A 453-nucleotide genomic window follows, 5' to 3' on the forward strand; every position below is an offset into this window, starting at 1 on the left:
TCTGATCCCGGATCCGCTCATTCTAATTAGCTCTCTGCTCTTAATTGGGGGGTGGGGGTGTAAGCTTCGTCATCAGAGGACGCGTTTGAGGACCGGAGGAGAGGTTTGATCTGGCACAAAAGACGGTAGTTACAGCGGCGTGGGATAAAATTACATGTTATCACATCACCGCTGTGGCTTTTGTTGTTTGTAACTGAAGTCAATTCAGTTAGTAAAATGATTCCAAACGAAAGCCATCCTGCCATTCAGCCTGCTGACTTTTTATAGGTTCCTGATTAGAGACCAAATATTTAGCTGCGCATCTTTTCGCTAAAACAATATGAGAAGTCACATTTTTTTTTTGTTTTCTTGATTTTTTTTAAATATTGTTCTTTTTCTTGCTTCTTTTAAAAATACCTGTCATCCCTCCTCCCGCACATAATGGTGCGCGTTTAGGCTATTGTGAAGTTTTAT

The sequence above is a fragment of the Monopterus albus genome, unplaced genomic scaffold (assembly GCF_001952655.1).
Source record: "Monopterus albus unplaced genomic scaffold, M_albus_1.0 scaffold40.1, whole genome shotgun sequence".
In the NCBI taxonomy this organism is placed as follows: domain Eukaryota; kingdom Metazoa; phylum Chordata; class Actinopteri; order Synbranchiformes; family Synbranchidae; genus Monopterus; species Monopterus albus.